General features: G+C 40.7%; 1 protein-coding gene across 3 annotated transcripts in view; it reads right to left on the bottom strand.

Annotated features, from left to right (window-relative positions):
* LOC139687020 (neuropeptide SIFamide receptor-like) overlaps positions 1 to 27,391 on the bottom strand; it is a 465,437-nt gene that overhangs the window by 48,548 nt on the left and 389,498 nt on the right. The window contains exon 1 of one of the 3 annotated variants that reach the window (XM_071584116.1): positions 22,617 to 22,682. The exons of the other annotated variants lie outside the window; for them this stretch is intronic. The gene's annotated coding sequence lies outside the window, so the exon portion shown is untranslated. Of the gene's footprint in view, positions 1 to 22,616; positions 22,683 to 27,391 lie in introns of those variants that run through there. 3 annotated transcript variants of the gene reach the window in all.

The following is a 27,391-nucleotide window of genomic DNA, read 5'->3' as shown; positions in this document are numbered from 1 at the left end:
CATTCTTTCTGAATGATCTCATTAGTGTTCTGTTCATCTGTTTTTAAGTTTCCCTTTCAGTCCCTCGTCCCTCTCCGCGGGGGGAAATTCCTGCTACCTGCAACTTTCGGTCGCAATCCCTGCCTTTTACAAACTCTTCGGGGGGTAGAGGGTTTATTGGTGCATGTTCATGTGGTAGTGGCGTTTCACATTCTTGCTTGTTGTGTCCTGGCTTCCGTGTTGTAGGATGGCTTTCGTGCTGCATCCTGGGGTGCAGTTTTTTAGTTGTTTTGCGGTATATGTGTTTGCATGAGTATTGGGTGAAGGGATTTTTGCATGAGTGTGTGCGCTGCTGTGGGTGTGATTTTCCACGTAGTTGTTTTGCATGTGGTATTGTTCCTTTTTACGGTTGGTGACCTTACATCCCCTGCCACACGCCCTTGCGGCGGCTTGCGGGGTATTATGTAGATGTAGATGTACTCCGGATCCGTGTTCTGTTTCAAATTTTTTTATGGGAACATACTTCATTTGCCCTACAAGAATTATTTCTTTGAATGTTTCCCATATTTTCTCCACGGTTGCTCCACTAGCTGCCCATACAGGAAACTTGCCCCTTAAAAATTCCTGGAACCCTTCCCTATCTGCCCGGGTATATTGCCAAATTTACTTTTCATCCCCCATACCTCCTTTTGTTGACCTATACCAGTCCATTTGAGCACACACTGCTGCGTGATCACTTATTCCCGGAAATACATCTATACTAATTATAGGGTTTGGAGGTCTAAGTAGAAAAACGTCGAGGGTATTTTCTCCCCTAGTGGGCTTATTTACTACCTGGGTAAACCCTTCTTCGTTAATGAGGCGATTTACCAGATCTTGTGCCTGCCCGCCACCCGCTGTTATGCCCCCCACCCTATTTCTGGAAGGTTTAAATCCCCGGCTATGATGATGTTACCTTGGGGGTTTTCAGAACAATAGTCAGCAAGGATCTCCAACGAGTGCATACCTTCGCTTGGACTTCTATACAGAGCAATTATTTTTAACCATTTGCTACTTTCTGCTTCTCGTATCCTTACACACATCATCTCACAGTTACTTTGTTGACAATCTATCCCTCCCACCTCGATCCCTTTGATAGACATTGTAATTTGACGGACAAATTTCGGCCGATGTAATGCTATCGTTAAGCCAAGATTCTGTGCCAATTATGATATTGGGATTACACGCATCTATTGCAGTCTCAAATTCCCTAGATTTGTTGAGGATACTTCTACAGTTTGCCTGGAGGATATTCAAACCCTTACCTTCAATTTTACCGTCTATACCGTGTACACTCTCGGGTCTGCTTGTAGAGCCACTGGGCAACACTCTGCTTATGTATTAAATTTATATAATATAGTACAATTCTCTCCATCACTAGTTTTTGTCCTCCTTCTATCCTTTATTCAAACTTTAAGAATCAATCTAGTTTTTGGAATGGCCGGGTATATTTTAATTTAAGATATTCATTTGTTGACAGAATTTATTGTATTTCTTCGCTCTTTAGGTTTGATGTGAATTGGCCTCTCGATTTAAGGCGACAGGCATATTTTCCGCTCTTTTAGCTAGGTGTTTTGTTTCACGATTTAATGAAGCGAGTATTCAGGGAATCCTTGAAAATGACATCATGAAAAAAGTGCGTTGAATTGGAAAAAGTTTTCATGCTACAATTCTTGTGAATCCTACATGAACACCAATTTATGCCGCGTAAAAAATTAAACATATTGTATTTCAGTCACCATTGAGTTCGGGTTTGGTATGCTCGAGTATACGTCATAAAGCGTGACACTATTTGATTTTATTTATAGTTCGATGTTTCTTTGAAGATTTTGTTTCCCTCAGCTAAAAGTCTTTTTTTCATTTTTTTATTGGTGATATAATTTTGGCAAAAAAGGAATAGTAAGTGAAAATGTGCCACGGAGAGAGAAGAAAAGTAGCTTTAAAAATTTAGCAACCAAACAACTACAAATTGTATTCAGCAGGTGAGAAATTTTTAAATTCAGTATATTGTCGAATAATTAATTCCCGATGCATGATATATGTGTGTGTATTACGATAAATTCATATATATATATATATATATATATATATATATATGAGGCAGTCATTACTTCTATATCTTCAGAGGAAGACGGATTGTTTCCGTCGAAATATCAAGAAAATACGTGTGAGTGTTCTCTTTTTTTGTGTTTCTATATTGTGTGTTACTGTGTATTGTACTATTCGGCACTTCCGTGTTACGTCTATAAAAGCATATATATATATATATCTATATATATATATATATATATATATATATATATATATATATATATATGAATTTATCGTAGAACGCTTTAAGTGAGCGGGAATTGCATGATCTCCTTTGTTCCTTTCCTCTAAATTAATAATATACGTGCGATATATTTTGAATTGTGTCCCAGGATGTTTTTATGTCACAGTGCTAGGTATTATTAGACCGCTCTAGTTAATTATAGTGTCTCAAATCAGTTTCTTCAAGTTACATACAAATTCACTCGGTGAGCCGGGTCTTGTAGTTCTCGGGGTATATTATCCCTTTGCTGTCATCCCTATTATTGCTCTGGGAAAAATAATTGAGGTGGTTTCCCGTTACCATCCTCAATAGTGACCTAACGGCCATATGCAATCATCATTTATAGATTTCATGACTGATGTCCTTCGATAATTTTAGGGATTTATCTGCACCCTACCAAATACATTTATTTTCATATTCAAGTTATTTTAATGCTGTGTTTAGAGGTCGCATAATTCTGGGGCGTATTGTGTTTTTAATGGTTTAAAGGTATCAACTTTGTGAAATAAAATGATTTAAATATTCACTACGAGTTGAATATCATATATGCGCATCTTAAAGTTAATATTAATTGAATGAAACTTATTTTTAGCATAGAGGATATTTTTCACGGGGTATGTGTAGTACATTCATTGAATTATTTCCATTAGTGAACAATGCCGCGTTTCAGTGAGTTTCTCCAATGCCAATTAATTTACTCCATTGGAATTATTCTAAACTCACCGCTGTATCATTTTGGTTCCTTAAAATCGATTATTTTATGCTATTAGTGAACGATGCCACATCATTAGGTGCGTCATAATGTTTGTCGTGCGAATAATAGCTCGTTCGGCGTCGTCGGGTAAAGGCCAGGATCGGAGTAATTCTCCAATCGAGTGCGCTTCATTTTCTAAATAAAATCTCATCATTTCTTTACATTTATTTGCTAGCATGATTACTATTTCCTAATATTATTTAAGTTGTTCGAATGCCAAAAATAAGAGAACTATTTCAACTCAAATGTAATGGACTTAAAATTTCGTATAGTATTTGTAGGATTAACAGTAATCTATCGATTTAGAGTAGGTTTAAGACGAATCCTGGCACTACAAACTACAGCACCCTTAAGCCCTAACTGACCCGACACAAAATATCCTTAGAACCCGTACTCTATAGATTATAATAGAACCTCATTATTTAACTTCTGCATACTTTTCCCTTCCTTAATTCCATTCAAAATTCTAATTATTTTTCTGCGTCTGCCTCCTTTTCCCACCTCCCTTGTATTGGTGTCTTCAGAATCTTACCACTGCTCGGTAGCTCCTGTACCACTGTCGCTCTACCTCCTTCGAATTTCACCCAAAAGCCGTCTCGCTTCCCCCACCATGCCGTGAAATTCTTCGTTTGCTTTGCTTCTTTCCATAGTACTTTTTCCATTGTTTTTTAAACCCACATCTCCTCTACTTTACGCCCATCCTCTTGCCCCAACAGCCAAGTGTCAGGGCCTTACAAAAGTACGCTTTATACTAAACTTTTCTCCAATCTATTAATTATATGTGCACATAAATTTTTTTGTTGGAACGCAGAAATATTGCGAGTTTAGTTCAAATTCACTTTAACATTTGCATATATTATTTGAAGTAACCATTTGCTTTGTGGCGCATACACTCCTGTAAAATCGAGCCTGCCGCTCAGTTGGCGCGCTCTCTCCTTGGAGGAGCAGTACATCCATCCTCCCCTCTTTCTCTCTCCTGCTCTGCCTCCCTCCCAACGATTAGCTTTACATTGGCGCCAGCCTTTGCCAACAAGTAGCTTGTACTTTTTGAACTTTCAGTCTCTACCCTTGACCTTTGAACTTGTTTCCAGCATCCTTGTTTCCTTTGATCTTTATACCTAATTGTCTCAATTTTACTCGTGTGACTTTTTCATTTTTTTTTGGAAATTCCTTTGATTTGATGTTGTTAATTGGTCCAGAAAACCACATTTTGACTTGACTGTATCTTTGGAAACTATTTTCAACAGTCTCCCATAGTGATCAGAGCATAAAAATCGTATGCTCCAGGCAAGGCACTAAGGAGTCAGAACCGTGAAATTAGGTACCTTTTTGAATGAATCGCTTGATCATGGTGGAGTAGTTTTTCAAACCATGTAATGAGATTCGTTGTTTATGTTTCAAATCACCCTTCTTTGGGTATACAAGAGAGCAGTGGATGAAGGTTCGTGGAAATTTTTGAGAAAATAGAAGAGGAATTACTAAGAAATGACAAACAAATCGTAGTCATAGATGGGTTGTGCTCAACGGAGAGAGATGTTACTTCGGGCGTCCCCCAGGGAAGTGTAATAGGGCCTCTTCTGTTCTTAATATACATAAATGACTTAAGCACACACGTTAGTAGCAATCTAAGGTTATTTGCTGACGACACGGTGATATACAGGGAAATAAGGAGCCAACTAGATCGCGAGCTACTCTCTAGAGACTTAGACAATATCTCGGGATGGTGCAATAAATGGGGATTAACACTTAATATAGATAAATGTGCAGTTTTGAAATTTTGGAATAAAGGAAGCGAGGAACAGGATATAAACTACAAAATAGAGGGTTCAGTATTGACTACGGCAAATCAAGTTAAATATTTGGGGGTTGTTCTAACACCACGCCTTTCATGGGGAGCACATATCAGGACAATATGCGGATCAGCTTTAAAGAAACTTGGCTTCATAAAACGGGTGGTGGGGAAATGTAATGAAAAAGTTAAAGAGAGGTGTTATTTTGCTCTAGTTAGACCTCATTTGGAATATGCCGCAAGTATTTGGGATCCGTGGGAGAAAATTTGGCAAAAAGAATTAGATAAAGTCCAGAGAAAATCCGCTAGATTTGTTAAAAATTGTTATGATAAAAACACAAGTGTGACAGGTCTCTTAGGGAATTTAGGCTGGGAACCACTTGAAGTGCGGAGAGAACAAGCGAGGCTTAGACTTTTAGAAAGGTTCAGAACAAACGAGTTTAAATATGACACTGAAGGAATTATAATGGCCCCACACTACTTAGGTAGATCAGACCACAAAGATAAACTAAGGGAGATAGATTCCAAGACAGATAGGTACAAATACTCATTCTTTCCCCGAACAATCAGTAATCATAATAGCAAGAAACCGAAGTCACTTTAGAAATATTAAAAACTTTGAATTTACAAGTCGGCACAAAATTAAACACTATAGAGATGTTAGGTATACTTTCAGGTGCATGTGTATGCTAGTTGGTAGTTTGAGTGTTTGCATGTGTGTGGGGTGTAAGTGTTCATGCATGAATGTATGCCATGTTTTTTTTTTTTTTTTAATATATGATTTTGTCGTTATTGCATGCGATTTTTTTTTTATTATTTTTCTTTTCTAAATTATGGGTGGTGTCCTAGCACCCCCCGCCACACGCCCTTGCGGCGGCTTGCGGGGTATTGAGTAGATGTAGATGTAGAAATGGCAAGTATTTCATGAGGAATAGAGAAAATAATAATTGAATTGTGTGAGGTCAATGATTCGGACGGCGTGTGATCCTTGGAAATGCCAAGAATATCAGCGTCATCAGACAATATCTATGGCATTTTATGTTTTCAAATTTGATGATGAGGCCAACTTTTATTCTTATTTTAATGCCGATAATATTGATAACTACACAAAACGCAGTGGCCATGATGTAAATGCCTCTGGTAGTAAAAGCTAAAAGAGAATTGAAATGACATATGCATTGTAACTGAGTTTATGCCGTCATTTTAAGAATTTTCATAAAAAATGCATTATATCTTTCCCATTCAAGGTTTCCACTGCCTTTCTTCTATTGCGATTAGTGTCAACTGTTAAAATACCGTCACGTCATTAGTGTCTCATAAATTGTATGGATCACCACATTAATCAATCCCCTGGTTGTTTTGGGTGTCTCAAATTATTCCCGGCATAATTAATTATGTCGTACTTTGATACTGCATATTAACTTAGTTATCAGCGGGAAATGTATTTTATCCTGCCAAGAAAGATTGTTTGAAATTTATTTTAAACGGTAACCAAAAATGTACAATAGTAAGTCACTCACGCTCGCAAGAAAGACACGGAAAGCGCAACACTAGGTTTATAAAGGATAAAATAAACGGCAGGATGAGAGTGTTTTTACTGAAAGAAAAAGAGTACAGGCAACGTAAATCCATCATTGGGAATGTACCAATCGCGATTTATCAATATCAAGGATCCACATTGCTAAACCCAAATGATTGAAGTCAACTCTTGGAAACTTAGGAGTTGTCTGTAATTGAATGCAGATAAAACAGAAAGAGAAATAAATTGCATTGTTTTGAGGTCCAAGGAGACTGGTTAGTCAACGTATTGTTTTCAAATGCTGCGGTTTCCCATTGCTAGGTGATTTTCAATAACATAACTTCCGAGCTATGCGGCAGTGAAAGAACAGTTATCCTGATGTAAAAATCTACAGGAAGCAAGGAGACCCTCACTTGCGTCTTTGATAATTGGTAATGTGGAAAACTTCATTGAAACTATGATTTATTTACCTGACAGCTTAAATTTTTCGGATTCCGTATCCTTATGAAATCTTTTTCAATATGGAAAAGAGTTTTATCTGTAATTAGGGAAATTATTTGAAGTTTTCAGGTAGGGGCTCCTACGTCGACAGCTCTCGTTCTAGTCCTAAAATATTGACCAGGAATTTGTCGTAGTTTTTTCCACGGTGCTTTTGAATTCGTCCTCAATTTAATTATACGACTGAAAAATTAGGGTTTGGAATATTTTAAGATCGATTCCGGGGTACCCGGAATGGAATTCTGTAGATGTGTCTTAATATGGCCGGTTGCTTTCCGAGTACCAAATATTTTTAACTTGAGTCGTTTACGACCTAACTGAGTGTACTATATGCATGGATATATATATATATATATATATATATATATATATATAAATATATATATATATATATCTTATCTCCCAGGGGGCCTTTATTATAAAAATTATGGAGGCTCATTTTAGAATATTTATCGCTGGGATAGGACGCGCATAAGGATGGCCACATTAAAAAGCAGGAAAAAGTTCAGACAAAGGTGGCGAGATATGCGCTGGTTAGATACTGGGGGAACAGACAGTGTTACGGGGGTGCTCGCAATTTTTGGTTTGGGGAAACTTGCAAAGCATAAGGAAACGGAGCAGACTTCGCGACATGCTCAGAATAGTTAAAAACGGGGATCTCTGAGTGATTTACACAAAGGTGTTAAAGGACCAACTTTCAAAAGACTAAAACGACGTTGACTTCCAACTTAAACTTAGACAAGAAGGAATAGATCCAAAAATGTACCCTTCTTGAATATAACATTAGTTAATTGGATTTAGCTGCCTTCTATATGAATTAAAACCTTCCAATTAAATACAAATGTTTTAAGTGATGGTTAAAAGTAACATTAATATCCATCTAGTTTTAATTAGTTGAAGAGTTAAAGGGTTTAAATAACTGATTACGAAATGCATCACCAAATAATTTGCTCTTCGCACAAATTAAAATAAATTGTTGAAAAAATGTACTAGGTTAAAAGAAACGTGTTTAATATTAGATGAATTATATGTCTACCAATAATGCCTACCTATTAATGCACACTCCAATATTATCAAATAGAAAATGTGCGTCGCTTGCGCGGCATAAATAAAGTTATAAATGATGAGCACCGCCTATTGGGGAGAGCTGTCGGCTGTTGGAGTGTAATGGTCTAGAGTTCGGATTCGGGTAACGTCCATGGATGTGTTAATCTAAAATAAGCGATTATGATTGCACTAGAACTTCAATGACCCCAAACCTGACGGAGAAAGGCCTGTCACCTATCCTGAATGTTTGAATTTCGTACACTATGAGACCAACTAAATTAGCTTCACCGTCGAATTTCAGAATAATATTATATTCTTCGGGTCAATGGCTGTTTTAACAGCATATTAATGAGCAATTTACTTATTTTAATTGGAATTAAAGTTATTTACCATAAGAAATTACCATTGAAATACCCGGTGTACATAATAAATTGAAATCTTAAAATTGTGTACATATATATCTACATCTACATAATACCCCGCAAGCCGCCGCAAGGGCGTGTGGCGGGGGGTGTTAGGTCACCAACCGTAAAAAAGAAAAATACCACATGCAAAAAAAAACAACACGGAAAATTACACCCACAGCAGCGCACACACTCATGCAAAAATCCCTTCATCCAATACTCATGCAAACACATATACCGCAAAACAACTAAAAAACTGCACCCCATGATGCAGCACGAAAGCCATCCTACAACACGGAAGCCAGGACACAACAAGCAAGAAATTGAAACACCACTACCACATGAAAATGCACCACAAAACACTCTACCCCCAAAGAGTCTCTAATTGGCAGGGAATGCGACCCAACGTTGCAGGTAGCAGGAATTTCCCCCCGCGGAGAGGGACGAGGGATTGAAAGGGAAACTTAAAAACAGATGAACAGAACACGAATGAGGTCATTCGGGAAGAATGTGTTATTATAACAAAACACATAAGGTTAGTGGAAGAGCATGCATTTAAATACAACTAATTATTTTTTAGACGCTGAGGGTGGCAAGTGGAATTTTTGCTATCTATAACCCTGCAGTTGCTATCCCGTATTGTCCGTGGGAAGAAGGAGTCCTTGAGTCGGCTAGTTCTGGCATCTATTTCCCGAATTTTATATGCATGATCCAAGCGACTAATGTATGTAGGAGTACGAATAATTTGCGAGACCTCGGTGCTGAAACATGCGGATCTAAATTTATTTAATAATTTCAATCTTGCATTGAATCGTCTCTCAGCCAATGATTCCCACCCCAAATCCATGAGCATTTCGGTGACGCTTTGCGTTTTATCGTAGGAATTTTTTACAAAACGGGCTGCCCGGCGTTGAACCTTCTCAATTTCCCGAATGAGACCTTTTTCACTCGGATCCCACACGCTGCATGCGTATTCTAAATGAGGCCTTACAAGAGCGTGGTAACAACGTTCCTTGACCTTCGAGTCACTTTTGCCGACAATGCGTCTAATGAATCCCAATTTTTTATATGCTTGACCGCAGACTTGACGTATGTGAGTCCCCCAAGTTAAGTCTTTTGTGAATGTGACTCCTAGGTATTTCACCGTATCAACTACTGCTAGGTCACCTCCAGCTAATTTGTAAGCAAATCCCGTTGATCTTTTAAAGAAATTTACCACTGAACATTTATTATAATTTAGAGTCAATCCCCAGTTAGAACACCATTTAGTAATGCAATCTAAATCCTGCGCTAGAATAAAACGATCCTCATCCCCAGATATCTCCCGATAGATCACCGTGCCATCCTCAAACATCCTAATGTTACTTTTCACTTCGCGGTTCAAATCGTTAACAAAAATCAAGAAAAGTAACGGCCCGATCACACTTCCCTGAGGTACCCCCGACGTGACTCGAACGCTGTCGGAACTAGCGCCTTCAAGGACTACCCTCTGTTCCCGCTCCGAAAGAAAATCTTTAACCCAACTTATGGCGCCCTTGTTTATACCCGCGACCTTTAATTTATGAATGAGTTTACCATGTGGGACCTTATCAAATGCCTTTTGAAAATCTAAGAAGATGGCATCCACTTGCCTACCTCTCTCACCAGATAAAAGTAAATCATGTGTAAACAATCCTAATTGGGTTTCGCAGGAGCGAGTTTTCCTGAATCCGTGTTGATTGTCACTTAAAAAGTTAATATTGTCAAGGTGTCTCATTATTGAATTGACAATTATGTGCTCTAAGATTTTGCAACAGATAGAAGTGAGAGATATAGGTCTGTAATTACAGGCTCGGTGGTGGAGGATGTGACCATCAACTCTCGGCAGGGGCCGATCGCCTGCGAGCGTTCGTTCGGGCGAGATCGCGTTTTCATTCAACCCCTCTCGAGTGACTTGTGGCAAGCGCAAAACACAGCAAACGATTGAGCAGCGGTACACCATCACATTTTGTGCTGGACTGGGAATATCTGGTACGAAGTCGTTGGGTGTGATTCGCCAAAGGGTTTAAGGATGAAAATATTTCACAAAATACAATTTTGAAGTGGCACAATCTATTCAAAAATGACCCCGCGGTGGATGGCCTTTAAGAAGGTTCATCTTCAGAAGATTCAAGGCCCCTTCAGAAGATTCGAGAGAGATGGAAGAAATATATAGAAGAACTGAACGGTAAACAACATAGGGAGCAAGCTTAGACATAGAAAGAGAATATGACGTTGATTAAGATATATTAGGTCCCCGGGCATACTCGGCAACGAGATAGATAAGGCATTAAGGGAGATGAACTCAAATAAGGCAGTGGGGGTTGACAGCATTCCTGCAGAACTACTAAATGGTTTATGAAAATGTGGGAGGAAGAAGCTATATGCACTGATTCATAGTATATATGAGGAAGGAACCTGGCCGGAAGACTTTGTGAGATCAGTGTTAGTTCCTACTCTGAAAAAGGTAAAGGTTACACCATGTGAGGATTACAGAACAATAAGTTTGATATCTTAGGCAGCTAAATTTGTTCTCAGGATCGTTAAAAAAAGGATGGAGAGCAAGTCAAATGATTACTTAGGGGATGATCAGTTTGGGTTTAGGATGGGGAGAGGCACGCCCCTTATGATTCCTCGGTGGCATGTATACCTGAACATTGATCAAGTTCGTCGGTTCTGATTTTATATCTACTGATAATATTCTATCTGTTGCTTGTTCGCTGTTGACTGCACTTCTTCCTACCTCTTTATTAAATATTATGGCAACCCTTGGTTGGCTCTCGTCCCCGCCGCTGTATATTATTTAATAGTAATCACTCCAGTAATCCCCGCTATCCTTCCATCTCACCTTGCATAGACCTCAAAGATTGATGTTTCCCTTTTCCATCTCTCGCCTAATATTCTCTAATTTTCCTGTCCTCAACATTTGTCCTAACATTCCAAGTTCCTTCTAACTGAATTGGTGTTATTCTTCTGCGTCAACTGCCCTGCTGCTGTCGGTTTTCCGTAGGCAATATACGAGGTCTGTTCCAAAAGTATCGCGACTTTTGTTTTTTAATAATTTATTTATTCATGAATATATATTTTATCCTCTTCAAAGTAATCCCAATGAGATATATTTAACTTGTGCCAACGTTTTACCCAACCCTCGAAGCACCTCAAAAAATCATTTTTTGTAAACTTGCTCAGCTCCTCCTTCGATGCAGTCTTTATCTCGTACATCGTAGTGCATCGTCGTCCTTACTACAAGGGCCTATTCAGTTTCGGGAGCAAGAAAAATTCACAGGGAGACAGATCTGGGGAATACGGTGGCTGCGACATCATTGCTTTGTTGTATTAAGCCAAAAATTCGCGCACAAGTAACGATTTGTGAGCAGGGGCGTTGTCATGGTGCAAAAGCCAATTTTTGTTCGTCCACAAATCCGGGCGTTTGTAACTGATTGCTTCGCGCAAATTGCGCATAACTTACAGGTGGGCAATATTCCTTATTTATCGTTATACTGTTCTGTGGAAAGAACTCATGATGTACTACACCACCGCCATCGAAGAAAAATGTAAGCAAAACTTTCACATTCGACCAAACTTGGCGCGCTTTTTTCGGTCTTGGCTCGTGCTGCAGCTTCCATTGGGATGATTGAGCTTTAGTTTCCACATTATAACCATAAACCCATGATTAATCATCAGTTAGGACCCTCTGGAGCAAATTTGGGTCGTCGCGGACAGAATCATTCAATTTCCTCATTGGCAATGTTAATGCGTTGTTGCTTTTGGTCGAAATTGAGCAATTTTGGCACGAATTTCGCGGCGACCCGTGTTATACCAAAATCATTGGTAAAAATCGAGCCAATCGATAGGTTTAGGTCCTCAGCAACTTCTTTAACGGTGATCCGACGATTGGCCAATACTATTTTTTCAGTTCATCAATACTTTCGTCGGGAGTCAGTTTGGAGTCGCGGTGCCGAGCGGACGTAGTATATGCCTTGAGCTCCGTACCTCCCGCGGAGAAGTTACTAAAACATCATATTTGGAAAAGTTCTTGTGCGAATGTGACGAAAAGTTCGGACTTTTTCCCGACAGTACTCCGCACCATCTGGGGGTGTGAGAAGCTGATTGATTTAACCCTATGTGTGCTACAGGCTGTGAAAAGTGCATTAAAAATTTCGGGTTTCCGGCATTTTATCGGAAACCGTCATAAGGAACTCGGTGATATGTTTGCGTTGTTGGTGTTGTTCATACATGTGTTGTGCATGCATCTTGTAACGATAGGCTGAATACCTCCTAAAACTGGAACATGTTGTCTAAGCCGGAACTGCCCGATTTCTCCATACCCGGGTGGAGCTGTGTGGTGAAACTTCATCTACATCTACATCTACATAATACCCCGCAAGCCGCCGCAAGGGCGTGTGGCGGGGGGTGTTAGGTCACCAACCGTAAAAAAGAAAAATACCACATGCAAAAAAAAACAACACGGAAAATTACACCCACAGCAGCGCATACACTCATGCAAAAATCCCTTCATCCAATACTCATGCAAACACATAAACCGCAAAACAACTAAAAAACTGCACCCCATGATGCAGCACGAAAGACATCCAACTTGGGGGAGTGAATGGTTTTGTGAATGTTAATGCAGTGTGTAATTATTTATTTATTTGGTGCCGTGTATCCTGAAACCGGAACACGTGGTCCACACCAGAAATTCCCTATTTCTCGGATACCGATTGGAGTTGTGTGGCAAAACTCTGGTATGTGAATGGTGTGAGCATTTGTGCTGCATATAAATATTTTATTAATCTGTAACATAGATGTAGACTATTCGGATACTAATTCGAGTGGAACGGTGAAGCTGGAATATGTGAGCGATGTTCAGAACATCCTTGTTGGGTGAGATTTTCTTAATATTCTTCGATTGGTGGCATAAATCTTGAAGTCAGAGAACGTAGGGTATACCTGAAGTGCCAGACATTTGATAGCATTGCATTTATTGTATGTAAGATTGGGGCAAATCGGATTGTTATTTCCGGCGTTTGGAACCCTAGGTCTAATTGAAGTACCCATAGAGTACTGCCTACGGAACTCCTACTTCCTTTGGAACGGGAGTTTCTTCGAACAACGCGAAGGAGCGGCAATGGGCTCACCCCTATCCCCGGTGATAGCAGACATATGGAAAGATTCGAACAAATGGCGATCGAATCCCACGATAAGAAACCCAAGTTATGGCTAAGATACGTGAACGACACGTTCGTAATTTGGCCACATGAACCTGAAGAACTGCAGAGATTCCTGGAGCACCTCAACTCTCAGCATCCGGCAATACAATTCACTATGGAGACTGAAAAAGACAACCAAATCCCGTTTTTGGACATAATGGTGAAGAGGAGAACCAACGAGAGTATTGGCCACTGAGTATACAGGAAGGCCACCCATACTGACCGCTACCTGAACGCCCACTCACATCATCACCCGTCCCAGAAGGCATCACTGGTGGCAACACTCCTGCATCGCGCATACAAACTTTCGGATGCAGAATCATTTGCCAAGGAAAAGGGACATTTGATGACGGCACTGAAGATGAATGGATGCAAAGAAGAATTGGTTCGGAAAAGGACCGCTAAAGTGGAAAAACGCCACCAGACACTCGTCAAGGAGAAACACCAAACTGAAAAGCCAGGAACCTATGCCATCATCCCCTACGTCGCCGGCACAAGCGAAAAGATCTCGAGGGTCCTGAAGGAGAAAGACATTGTCACAAGATTTAACTGCGTGACAAAAATAAGCCAGATAATTCCAAGGCCCAAGGACAAGATCCCGAAAGGTCTTCTCGAAGGTGTGTACCGCGTGCCTTGCTCTTGCGGCAAATCGTATATCGGCGAGACATGCAGGTCCATGAAGACCCGCCTGCAAGAACACAAGAGGGCAACACAGAATAAGAAATTCAACCTATCAGCAGTCGCCGAGCATGCCTGGAGCGAACCCGGACACGACATCAAATTTGACGAAGCCGAGATAATCGCCAAGGAAAGAAGATACTATCCTCGGCTGATTAGAGAATCAATTGAGATCACCAAAACGCCGAGAAATTTCAACCGGGAAGACGGTTGTCACCTGACGAAAGCCTGGAAGAGAGTGTTCCAGCAACCAGCCAAGCACAACGCAGCAGCGAGAGAGCGAGGGCTATATAAGCGCAGCCAAAATGATATCGGCACTTCGACCTGAAGACGACTGGTGGAATCCGGGCGAAACTGTCGTCAAGCATGACTAACAACGCGGCGGGAACCCGAAAAATGGAGACATCCACGAATCCTGAACGCCACGGAAGACTACGATCCAACATGCCCATTTTCATATCAACCAGCGTTTGCATCTGTAGATATTGGTTATGAAATAAATGGGACTGAGTATCACTTAGTGCAGTGCTAATCAAACGCAGCAATGGCAGGGACTGATGCCTTTCATAGAGAGGCAGACCTCAGTTCTTTATTAAGTCAGTTTAGTGCAGCAAGTGACGCCGTGCGTCGTCTTGTGGGCAGTGAAAAAAATCTCGGCGTTAAAAAAAGGCGAAATCACAGACTAAATCAAGGAATTGGAGTACTTGTTCATGACACTAATAAATAGTTATAATAGAGCTCTAGGAAAACTAGAGGCCAGGTTTGGAAACAATGATGTAAATGTAAAAATAATAAGACATATAGTAAGAGAAGAGTTGAAGCACTCCTGTTCGAAACTTGTAGTGGGCCCATCTTTTGATGAAATCGCTTCCATTCAAAGGAATGAGTAGAAGAGCGAGACGTCTCCAATATGGAGCAAAAAGGCAAACAAAACGTATACTGAAACAATAGGGGAAGGAGCAGAGGAAGAAACAAGTGACGACACGAAGATGAAGGTACAAAAAATATTAAACCCCAAAAAGCATGGTATCAAAGGAATCACTGGGACGAAGAACAAAGCTATAAAAATTGAGTCCGAAAACGAAGAAATCGAAGAGAAACTGAAGAATTGCAAAGGGTTTGCCGATAATAACCTACTGATTAGGAAACCAGTTAAGGTTCTCCATAGAATGGCATGATATGCGACAAAATCAAGCGTAGCGCCAGAGGATCTTGAGGAAGCTTTGAGGAACCAAAATGACCTATCTGCAGGCAGCCACGTGAAAGCATTGTTTAAATTTGGGAAAAGAGAGGAACAAACAACAAACAGGGTAATTGAGGTTCACCCCAATAGCAGAAAGAAGTTGCTAAATAGAGAAAGAGCTTTCATTGAGTTTAGCTCATATAGGGTGAAGGACTTCACTGTAGCAACGAGGTGCTTCGAGTGCCAAAAGTTCGGGCACTCAGCCAAAACGTGCTATGCAGACCAGAAGGTTTGTGAACAAACCGCTCCGGAAACCATGATTCCAGGAAATGCGACTCTTTAGAAAAACCGCCATAATGTATGAATTGCAAGAAAGCAGACAAAAGATTGTAGCTACAAATCGTAGAGCTAATCAATTACGGTGACTAAAAACCACATCATAAAAATAGGGCAAATCAATCTTCAACGGGCAAAGGTTAATACTAATGAATTGAGAAAAAAAGCAGCGGATCTTGGGCTATATATTATATTGACGCAGGAACCAAATGTGAACCAAGTCGAAATAGACTCTAACGAAAGAACGGAATATGGTTCAGTAAGGAAACAATGACCGAGGTAAGTCATTGGAGGACTTATTAGCATCCGATGATCTGTATACATTAAACGAACCGGGGCAACCGTACACGTTTAGTTCATCAACGGACGTAACCATCGGTAACTCGGTATTGATACGAGACGTGCACAGATGGGAGGTACATGCCGAACTATCCATCAGCGATCACAGATTAGTCACTTACCAGATTGACACGACTACAGAAAATGACATCTGTCATCAATGAAAATTTAATATCGGTGCAGCAAACTGGAGCAAATTTATGGAGATATTATCAAAGAACATCTCGTACAAATGTGAGTTGTTGCCGTGAGATCCAAGCAATAACAGCATTGATGCTCGAGTCAGATCACTCACGGATGCGCTGTAAGGTTCCACTCTAGCCTCGATCCCTCAGACCAGAACACGACGAAGCGAAACAGTATGGTGGAATGAGAAACTTCATAGGCTTAAGATAAATTGTAGAAACCTACGGAAAACTTCCTAGAAAAGCATTAGCCACGAAGAACGTACCATCAACAAAAGATGATACTTTGAGGCAAAAGAGAACTATCAACAAAGAAGTGCAAAAAAGCAAGGAAAAAAGCTGGGAGAAATTCTTAAGGCCAAATACTGAGGGAAACCCCTAGGGGTTAATATATAAAATGGTAAGAGAAAAATTTAAAATTCCACTAATATAATCAGCTAAGACCAACGCCAGAGGGGAGCTTCTATTCCTGGACGAAACCATTTCCAACATCATCAACACACTAGTACCGGATGACACAGCAGAAAGTGAAACTGAAGAACAAAAAGTAATTAGGAGTGAGGCTAACCTTCCTTGCCTGCAAAGTACGGAGATAGACATCACCGTTGAGGAAGTTAGAACCACGATTAAAGAGATGAAAATGAAAAAGGCCCCAGGTATTGATGGCATAAACGCTGAATTGATCAAAGCAGCCGAATCGATTATCTTCAGCCATTTAACTAGGTTGCTACAGGACTGTTGCAGAAACAAATACTTCCCTGCGGCGTGGAAAAAGGGTGTCCTATGCGCCATCTTGAAATCTAAAGAAAAATACCCCGCTGATCCTATGGCATACAGACACATAACATTACTACCCGAAATGGGGAAAATTTTCGAAAGAATCATCAAAGTGAAAATTGAAGAAGCAGTTGGTGAGGAAAATCTACTTCACAAAAACCTATTTGGATTCCGAAGAGGCGGATCCACCGCAGCCGCGGCAATGAAACTGCTGCAAGAAATCAAAAATCATAAATTTAACTATAAGGTGGCCTTATTCATAGATTACGAAGCAACATTCGATCCCTTATGGTGGCCCCATTGCATAAACCAGGTCAAAAGTTATAAAATCCCGGGACCAATAGTAGAACTTATTAAAAATAATTCCTTGAAGAGAACAACTAAAATACAACAAAATAAGCCGGGAGTCGAAAAGAACATTACAAAAGGGGTACCACAGGGATCCATACTCGGTCCTTTTCTTTGGAACATCGCCATGAACGATTTGCTGAATCAACCCCTTCCTGGAAACTGCAGATGGACAACCTACGCTGATGACGTTGTGATCCCTATGCCTGCAAATTCCATGAGAGAAATAGAAAATATCGCAAAGGAATGTTGCCATATAGTGGAGTCATGGAGCGCGAAAGTGAGACTAAAAATATCTGTTAATAAGACCAAGTACATCGTATTACGGAAAAATGTCACGAAACCCAACTATAAAAATCTATGGTCAAAACATCAAAAGATCCTCCACATTCAGATATCTGGGCATCTCATTCGATGACAGACTAACATTCCAAGAACACGCAAATTACGCGGCAGGCAAGGTCAAGAAAATATTAAACTACTTAAGAAGGCTGGGACCATAATATAACAAGGCTTCACCATCCCAATATTGGCATACGGCTTTGAGGTGTGGGGAGAGAGGATACATTACAGCAGAATCCGGAGAAAACTGGAGGAGGCGCAAAGATCTTGCCTCATTGCAATATCAGGGAGCTACAATACGGTCTGTAATAAAGCTTTACAAATAATAACTGGGATACAGCCGATTACGTTCTCAATAGAGGAAAGAAGAATTAAGTCACGGATGAAGCAGCTGGGAGAGGCTACTCTAGGAGATGTAACTTGGTCTCCAACTGAGAAATGGAGCAGGAACAGGAAGGTTATAACAGCGTATTTCCTGGTAAAATGGGAACGGGAATGGGAAACTTAAGAAAAGGGGAAAACAACCAGACAATATTTACCTAGCGTGAAGGAAAGAATGAAGATCAAATTTAAAACTTACAAAGAAATTACGCAAATTTTAACAGGACACGGGGTGTTTAGATCATACCTAAAGAAAATAGGGAAAAAAGGAGGGGGCGTATGAATGCATGATTGAGGAAGATACGGCAATACACAGAGTCCTTTATCGCCCAATTTATGCCAAGGAAAGACGCGAACTGGAAGCTATCCTTGGATATTTGCATAACGTCCAACAAGTTGGGAAATATCTACACGAGGAACCGATTAGGAAAATATTGGATAGATTTATCATCAAAAGATAAAATAAGGACGGGGAGAGCGACGGAAAGAAATGACATGCAACTCATATTTTCTATTTTGTAAAAACTAACGAAATTGTATTAGGGTTTAAAAATAAGGCACCCCAAAAATTGAAATTGAAACAATAAATTGCCCGATTCTAATCGAGCGGGCCAAATTATTATTATTATCAATACTTTTGTCTGTTGTTGACGTAATCAGGCGTCCGGCGTTGGTCGTTCACATCTTCTTGGACCTCTGAGAACATTTTGTATCACCAATAGACGTTGATTCGGTTCAAGGTAGCTTCTTCATATAACACAGTATACATTCGGAATGCGTCCGCTTACTTAATTTTGTTTTTCACACAAAATTAGATACAGATTCTTTGATCCATTTTGTGGAACAAGCAAAAATCGAAGACAAGCCAAAACACCTCCAAGAAAAACATCTGTCAACGCCCTGCATCATCAACTCCTCCTTCATAAACTCGGCCAACAGTTCGGCATTCATGGTATGTCCCTAAGCCTTCTCTCTAGCTTTCTTACCCACTTAACCCAGCGTGTGATACTCTCGGATGCTTCTTCCTCTTGGTCTCCTGTGACGTCTGAGGTTCCCCAGGGCAGTGTCCTTGGGCCATATCTTTTCAAGTTATTCGTTAATGATCTTCCTCCCCGACTCCTTTCCTCCCAGGTCCATACCCTTCTCTACGCTGATGATTGCAAATTTACAAGCAAATTAATAACACTTATGACTATATTCACCTTCAACTTGCCTTACATCAAATTTCCCTATGGTGTGATACCTGGAAGCATAATTTAAACCCTGGGAAATGCAACATAATGACTCTTGCTCTGAAAAAAACTCTGATGTTCAACTACTCAATTAACTCAACTCCATTAAATAGAGTAGAAACTATGAAAGACCTTGGCATTTAAACTGATCATAAACTAAATTACTCCGACCACATACTGACTGTAAAAAATAAAGCAATTTCCCTAATAGAGCTTGTTTACTGCTTCGCAGAAATTAAAGATCCAATAGCACTTCATTCGTACTTCTCTACAATTGTCCTCTCCATAGTATCATATTACTCCCGAATTTGGCCCGCCTCATCCCCAACTAATCTACATCTACATCTACATAATACCCCGCAAGCCGCCGCAAGGGCGTGTGGCGGGGGGTGTTAGGTCACCAACCGTAAAAAAGAAAAATACCACATGCAAAAAAAAACAACACGGAAAATTACACCCACAGCAGCGCACACACTCATGCAAAAATCCCTTCATCCAATACTCATGCAAATACATATACCGAAAAACAACTAAAAAAACTGCACCCCATGATGCAGCACGAAAGACATCCTACAACACGGAAGCCAGGACACAACAAGCAAGAAATTGAAATATCACTACCACATGAAAATGCACCACGAAACACTCCACCCCCAAAGAGTCCCTAAAAGGCCGGGAATGCGACCCAACGTTGCAGGTAGCAGGAATTTGCCCCCGCGGAGAGGGACGAGGGATTGAAAGGGAAACTTAAAAACAGATGAACAGAACATGAATGAGGTCATTCGGAAAGAATGGGCTACTATAGCAAAACACACAAGGTTAGTGGAAGAGCATGCATTTAAATACAACTAATTATTTTTTAGACGCTGAGGGTGGCAAGTGGAATTTTTGCTATCTATAACCCTGCAGTTGCTATCCCGTATTGTCCGTGGGAAGAAGGAGTCCTTGAGTCGGCTAGTTCTGGCATCTATTTCCCGAATTTTATATGCATGATCCAAGCGACTAATGTATGTAGGAGTACGAATAATTTGCGAGACCTCGGTGCTGAAACATGCGGATCTAAATTTATTTAATAATTTCAATCTTGCATTGAATCGTCTCTCAGCCAATGATTCCCACCCCAAATCCATGAGCATTTCGGTGACGCTTTGCGTTTTATCGTAGGAATTTTTTACAAAACGGGCTGCCCGGCGTTGAACCTTCTCAATTTCCTGAATGAGACCTTTTTCACTCGGATCCCACACGCTGCATGCGTATTCTAAATGAGGCCTTACAAGAGCGTGGTAACAACGTTCCTTGACCTTCGAGTCACTTTTGCCGACAATGCGTCTAATGAATCCCAATTTTTTATATGCTTGACCGCAGACTTGACGTATGTGAGTCCCCCAAGTTAAGTCTTTTGTGAATGTGACTCCTAGGTATTTCACCGTATCAACTACTGCTAGGTCACCTCCAGCTAATTTGTAAGCAAATCCCGTTGATCTTTTAAAGAAATTTACCACTGAACATTTATTATAATTTAGAGTCAATCCCCAGTTAGAACACCATTTAGTAATGCAATCTAAATCCTGCTCTAGAATAAAACGATCCTCATCCTCAGATATCTCCCGATAGATCACCGTGTCATCCGCGAACATCCTAATTTTACTTTTCACTTCGCGGTTCAAATCGTTAACAAAAATCAAGAAAAGCAACGGCCCGATCACACTTCCCTGAGGTACCCCCGACGTGACTCGAACGCTGTCGGAACTAGCGCCATCAAGGACTACCCTCTGTTCCCGCTCTGAAAGAAAATCTTTAACCCAACTTATGGCGCCCTTGTTTATACCCGCGACCTTTAATTTATGAATGAGTTTACCGTGTGGGACCTTATCAAATGCCTTTTGAAAATCTAAGAAGATGGCATCCACTTGCCTACCTCTCTCACCCGATAAAAGTAAATCATGTGTAAATAATCCTAATTGGGTCTCGCAGGAGCGGGGTTTTCTAAAATCCCTCTATTGCATCTCTCACTTCTTTGCCAAAATAATCAAACACCGAATCCCACATTTCCGCAATATGTAATCAAATGCTATTCTGTCTTCTTCATCCATTTCTAGTCCCCAAAACCGCAGACTTAAAGCTGATTTAAAACTCCTCCACAACCCCCTAAACTCGACTATTCATTGGGCTGAACTGCTCCCTTCTTCAACTTCAGGATACCAACTCGATCCACCCGCACCCACTCCCTACTCCATCTGCCTATTCCTAGAATATCTCTCCACAAGCGCTCAATTTCATTATTTCGCCTCTCTTCCCTTCTAAATTCACTCCCTCACACTGTCAATCTTTTTAATTTACTATGCAACCATTTCACCACCCAAGCTTCATCCCACCTTTCAACAAATTAAATGTTTCCCCTGTCCATGCTCGTTCCGCGTTGTGTATTGTTATGCTGTTATTGTATTTTGTCCTCTTTCTTGTTTGTTATATTTTTTCACTGTAAATGGTCGCTTCTGCTGTATGCGAATAATGTCTTAAAATAAATAAATAAATATATAAATAAATAAAACAATTAACTGAACATTCAAAATGGTTGAAATTTTCGGCATAAGTGAGAAACAACATAATGCCACAAAAAACCGAAATTCAAATATACGTAACCCGCGGAAATTAAAAATTCGCGATACCTTTTGAACAGACGTATATGATTTAAAAATGAATAGTTTCCTATATAATTTATCAATATAGCTTATTGCAATTCGTAAGATTCAGCTCAGTACCAATCCTGTCCTGCTCCACACTTCCAGTATCCATTATTTCTTAGGGGATGATTCTGCCAAGGACAAGCGGTCTCTACGCTAAAAGTGCAGAAGACCATCAAAACGTGCTTACTATTTCACTTTAAAACGGGTATTTCTTGCCTAAAAGTGATATAATAATTAGGTCGGAACTCAATTGCAAGTAATGAAGTTCCTCCGATAAATCTAGGTTTTGGTTGGATAAACTACCTAATTACCTAAATTTCTAAGCCTAACCTAACGTGAAGGAATGTACGTACCACCGTACACTACTGTTGATCCTTTCTCAATTCTGCATACTTTCTATACCTGTGCTCGTTTTATGAGATAAGAGAAATGCTTATGAAACGCTTTAAAGATTGGAGGTCAAGCTAATAACTAGTTTAAATACTTTTCATATCGCGCGAAAATGGAATTGTCTGGAAATGCGAATTGTCTATAGTCTCTATGCAACTTTAAAATACCTTGATTGTGAATAGAAAGCCCTTCAGTATGCAGCTTTTCACCATGTAATTCCAGAAGGACCTTACTCGTGAAGTAGCTGCAACACAAAAAGAGAAGCAGTAATTTATACCCAAGTCTCCATCCTATTGATTAAATCAAAGCAAGGATATATCCCATTGTTTATTTTTCAAAAATATAATGTATTCAGTTGGATGAGTAAGAATTACAGGGGGTCCTTAAAATAAAGGCATGAATTCTTTCTTCCCTTTCTATTAAGAATTATACCTGACAAAACCCTATTACATGAAGAAGGTCTTTGAAACCAGTTCCCCAGTGCTATTCAAGCGTAAAAGAAGCCATGGTCTCCTAGTAGTAACCATCGCCTGAGAACTAGAGTTTCATATGATCAATAGTCATAGCTGGATCTTAAGCATATAAAAATTAGCTCGAAGTAAGTCTGAAAAGTTTCCAGTTAGACAAATAAAAGAGACAATTTTTCTCCAAATTTGTTTTCAATTTTTCTTCGCCACGTTTAAATTTAGCGGCCGGGCAATTCTGTTGCAGAGTTCCCGCACACAACGTCGAACTTGCCTTTGATTTGCGTCGGCGCATTACCTTTCAAAAACAAATATTGAAGGACAGCTCCATGTTCATTTTTTCCATTTTCACAAAACACCCTTGCAACGACTCACTCAAACGATTGCCAAACAAAAAATAGGTCTTCAACATGGCTGAAATTTTGGTGGGTGGCTTTCAAAGCATGTGCAAACATATTTCACCACTTTTGTAGAAGAGAGCTGACGTTTTCATGCTGAGGTTGGAAACATTTCAGACAATCCTCGTTAATAATAGAGTATGTAGACCAAGCCTGCCTTAAAGATGATCTTGAAGCAAAAAAACAATTAAATTGACTTTAAATAGGCGTGCTTATGCATTTAGAAATAAGACGATCCTTTAGATCCGTTCGAAGGCAAGGAAATACGCGTGGGAATAAAATAGTGGTAGATAAAAAGATTAAACGAAATTCATGAGCATTGGGATACATAATTTTCCTTTCTCTGCCTGGCTTCTGCCGAGAACAGACGTGCTCGAGCTCGCTCCCTAGAACCGGTTCGACCCTACCTGAGACTACCTGCGTGCCTACTGTTACTTCTGTGTTTGTTCTTCCCTAGTGAAGTGTAGTTTAGTGTTAGCTTTAATTTTGTGAAATAGTTAGTTTATTTAGTTTTTGTGCTGTTTGTTATTAGTTTTTAATAGTTTGGTGGTATTCCTAGTGGGTACTCTTAGTGGCTTGCGGTGGTTTTTGTCCGTCGAATCTAATTGGTTATCGGTGAGTGTTTTATTTTCTTTACCATCTTTTTTCTTTCCTTTCTTTACTTACTTCCAAAGCGTAACTTATTGATTGAGCTAAATTTACCTAACCCCTCTTAGAAATTTTAGCATAGTGTATACAGGTTAGCTTTTGTTGGGAACTCAGTAGTTTAATTAGGATGGCTTCACCTAGGTCCCCTGTTGCCATGCTCGAAGGCACTGGCGAATGCGCGGCTTTAAGGGCCCGTATTGTCATGCTGGAGAGAATGGTGCGGGAGCTTCGATCGGAGATCGCTGGCCGGAGGACTCCCCTCAGGAGAGATGGTGCTCGGGGTGGGAATACGAAAACCCACCACGCCCATATGGGTGCACGGATTCGTCCGAATGCTACACGTGGCTGGGCGATTAGAGACCTACCCCGTGTCCCATCTCCCAACGAGGGAGTGTCTCACGTCCGTAGGTCAGACGATTGGAGGGTTGTCTCTCGGGGCAAGGGGAAGGTAACGCTGCGGCGTGGATTGGCCTCTGCGGAGGCAGATACCATCCCCGTCTCCAACAGGTACCAGGTGTTGTCGGATGACAGCACCACCGTACCTGCAGCCCCTACCCCTACTCCGAGGGCACTGCCTAGGGTAAGACGTCAGGGAACGGGAAGGGAGGGAATTGTAGTAATAGGTAGCTCGAATGTCCGTCGTGTAATGGTCCCATTGAGGGAAAGGGCGCGCCGCGTAGGCGCCGATCAACGGGTGACCGCCTGGTGTATACCAGGCGGAGGAGTCCCTCAGGTGACGAAGGCGATCGAGGCGGCGCTCAAAGGCACGAAGTGCTCTAGGCTGCAGGTCGTGGCCCATGTGGGCACCAACGACGTCACGGACCGTGGATCCGAGGAGGTCCTCCGTTCCCTTAGGGAACTGAGCTCCGAGGTGAAGCGCGTCGAGGGGGTTCGGCTGGGACTAACGGTCTGCAGCATCGTTCCGAGGGAGGATCGCGGGTCTCTGGTTTGGAGCCGAGTGGAAGGCATAAACCAGAGACTATCGAGATTCTGCTCGGACATAGGAGCCTCCTTCGTCGACCTGAGGCCAACCCTCCGATCTTGCAGGACTCCCCTTAACCGTTCTGGGGTCCATTACACGGCGGAAGCGGCGAGTAAGGTAGCGGATAGGATACTCGACCACTGTAGGCCTTTTTTAGGGTAGAGGGCAGGTCACTTAGTGGGTCAGTAACATCTGGGGATAGCGCGTATAATATTACTTATAAAAATATAAAAGTCACCGACAACACTGGCATTGATTTAGAGAGACATGTGGCACGCACTTCCCCACAAAGGCGTCCTAAATTACAGTCAGGCAAAAATAAGGACGTTATTCAACATCAAAATAATTTAACTATACTTGTTATAAATTGCAGAAGCCTCAAAAATAAATCAGCGGATTTAGAATACATAATCCAAACTCATTCCGCTGATATAGTATTAGGCACAGAGAGTTGGCTGTGCAATGATATTAATGACCAAGAAATTTTCCCAATAGATTTCAAAGTTTACCGACACGATAGAGATACAAGACCCGGAGGAGGGGTTTTCGTGGCAGTTAAAAGTCATTTTGAAAGCAGGCAAGTTTCATTTGAAAATAATAACATAGAAAGTGTTTGGTGCACCTTACTACGGACCAATCAACCCAACATAAATTTATGCTCTTTCTACAGACCTCCAGACTCAGATTTGAAAACACTTCACACCCTCAACGATCAAATTCACAAGTTTACACGTAAATATAATAACAGCATAAACATAATTGGTGGCGACTTTAACCTCCCTGGTATAGATTGGGACAGCAATATCGTTAAATCTGGGACCCGCGATCGCGAATCTTGCAATTCCATGATAAAATTGGTTCAAAGAAACTCCCTCCATCAAGCAGTACGCATGCCCACCCGTGGAAAGAACATATTGGATCTATTTCTTACAAACACGCCGGAACGTATTATTAGTGTATCAACTGATGAGGGCTTGAGTGACCATAGAGCAATTAATGTCCATTTGGACATAGCAATAAAAAAGATAGTTAAACCAAAAAGAAAAATTTATAATTACCATAAAGCAGACTTTGAATCTTTTGCCAATCAATTAAACTCTTCACTACCCGAGTTCAAAACCCGCTTAAGTCATGTCAACGTGGAAGAAACTTGGACAGAATTTGTCAATATCATGCAAAAAGGAATCGTAGATTTCATACCTATAAAATACGTTAAAGCAAATCGCGACCCCAGGTGGTACAATAAAGACGTTAGAAAAGCCCTTCGAAAGCAGAGAATGCTACACTCTAGGGTAAAGAGGGCAGGCGTGAACACATCATCTCCTGAGAATACACAATTATGGGACACATATAGATCCTCCAAAATTGAAACCAAAACACAATTACGTAGCGCTTTACTGGACTTTAAACGCAAAGTACTTTGCGAGCACTTGGACACTGACCCCAAAGCTTTCTGGTCATATGTTAGGGAAGTAAATGGGAGTAAACAAACCGTGGCTTGCTTAAGGGATTGTAGCAATGTAATTCATACAGACAGCGAGGTTAAAGCTAACATCTTAAATTCATTCTTCCAAAGCGTTTTCTCGAATGATGTTGCCACCGCATATCTCCAAGAAACAATACATACTCCACTCATGGAAAAAATAACAGTGGACCAACAAGGAATTCTAAAATTGCTTAATGAGATTAAACCCAACAAATCCCCGGGTCCCGAAAATATACCAGCTAGGGTGATAAAACATTTAGCTCCAAACATTGCCCCGTACCTTGAATTTATATTTAACAAATCCTTCACAGAGTGCAAAGTACCTAAGATTTGGAAAACCGCGCAAATAACGCCTATTTTTAAAAGGGGTGACAGGGAGGATCCCAGTAATTACAGACCTATATCTCTCACTTCTATCTGTTGTAAAATCTTAGAGCACATAATTGTCAGTTCAATAATGAGACACCTTGACAATATTAACTTTTTAAGTGACAATCAACACGGATTCAGGAAAACCCGCTCCTGCGAAACCCAATTAGGATTATTTACACATGATTTACTTGTAGCTGGTGAGAGAGGTAGGCAAGTGGATGCCATCTTCTTAGATTTTCAAAAGGCATTTGATAAGGTCCCACATGGTAAACTCATTCATAAATTAAAGGTCGCGGGTATAAACAAGGGCGCCATAAGTTGGGTTAAAGATTTTCTTTCAGAGCGGGAACAGAGGGTAGTCCTTGATGGCGCTAGTTCCGACAGCGTTCGAGTCACGTCGGGGGTACCTCAGGGAAGTGTGATCGGGCCGTTACTTTTCTTGATTTTTGTTAACGATTTGAACCGCGAAGTGAAAAGTAACATTAGGATGTTTGCGGATGACACGGTGATCTATCGGGAGATATCTGGGGATGAGGATCGTTTTATTCTAGCGCAGGATTTAGATTGCATTACTAAATGGTGTTCTAACTGG

The sequence above is a fragment of the Hetaerina americana genome, unplaced genomic scaffold (assembly GCF_022747635.1).
Source record: "Hetaerina americana unplaced genomic scaffold, ioHetAmer1.1.p SCAF_16, whole genome shotgun sequence".
Classification (NCBI taxonomy): domain Eukaryota; kingdom Metazoa; phylum Arthropoda; class Insecta; order Odonata; family Calopterygidae; genus Hetaerina; species Hetaerina americana.
Note: the sequence above shows the minus strand (reverse complement) of the source record. Positions and strands in the feature narration are given on the sequence as shown.